Here is a 1,227-nt window from a genome sequence, read left to right on the forward strand (position 1 = left end):
ACTTGTTTTCTTTCAAGACTTGAAGTACTTTGCTCCATGCTCTTCTTGACTTGATGGTTTGTGAAGAGAAATCTGCCTTTATTCTCATGGGTTTTCCTTTAAATGCGATGTGTTTCTTTTCTCTAGTGGCTTTTAGTATACTGTTTCTGTGCTGAATTTCTGGTATTTTGATTATTATATGTCTGGGTGTGGTTTTAATTAGGTTTATGTTGTTTAGAGTTCTATATGCTTCGGTTATCTGAATGTCAGATTGTTTCCCCATGTTTGGGAAGTTTTCTGCTAGTACTTAGGCCTATATTCTTTTCATATAATTTGTATTGACTCTTTCTTTGTCATGGAGAAATATATTCTCTCATTTTAACTGAGACATAAGCTAGAGATTAGTTATGGGTGAGTTTTATCATTTTGACAATTTCTTTCCAGAAATTTGCAAGTCTCTAATATAGTTTTGTTATGAATTGTGCACTATACATTTTTGAAAATCTGTGGCAATCCACGTTACTTTCTCCTACTCTATTAATACAGTAATGTACATTGATTGCTTTTCCTTTTCAAATGTTAAATAAGACTTGTATTACAGGTAAAATTGATACTTGGTCATAACACAGTATTGCTACAAAATGCTGAATATGGTTTACAATTTTTATAAGGAATGCTTGCATAGTGTGTGTGTGTGTGTGTGTGTGTGTAGCTTTGTTTTTTATGTTGCTTACTCAGATTTAGAAATTAGAATTACATTTAAATTGTAGCTCTACAAAACATCGCATTCATGCACATAATTCTGTCACACATTTATTTTGCTGAGAAAAGACAGAGGAAATAGTTAATGAGAAGTGCATGCCCCCTGATTTCAGAATTGTTCACATTGATTGTACTCATACTTTTTTCCAGACCAATACAGATTAGATACAAAGCAAGCAGCTCTTAAATGCAAACAATCTAAAGACATTGAGACCTTATAAATATTGAGACGTCTATTAAATTGACAGGAAAGAAATATATTTTAATTATTAACTCATAAGTGTAAGTAATATCTTCAAGATTTATGAAATGATATGTGAATGATTATCCCAAACTTTGTCAAAAGTGAATTCTTTAATGTACCCTTCCATTTCATAATATTTCACATTATGTTACAGTGGAAGCTTAGGTCAGCAACAATTTTTAATGTTTGTTTTGTATATTGGTTTTGTTTCTCAGAATAATTCCTAGGAAATCTATGTAAAA

The sequence above is a fragment of the Octodon degus genome, unplaced genomic scaffold, assembly GCF_000260255.1.
Source record: "Octodon degus isolate 3935 unplaced genomic scaffold, OctDeg1.0 scaffold00088, whole genome shotgun sequence".
In the NCBI taxonomy this organism is placed as follows: domain Eukaryota; kingdom Metazoa; phylum Chordata; class Mammalia; order Rodentia; family Octodontidae; genus Octodon; species Octodon degus.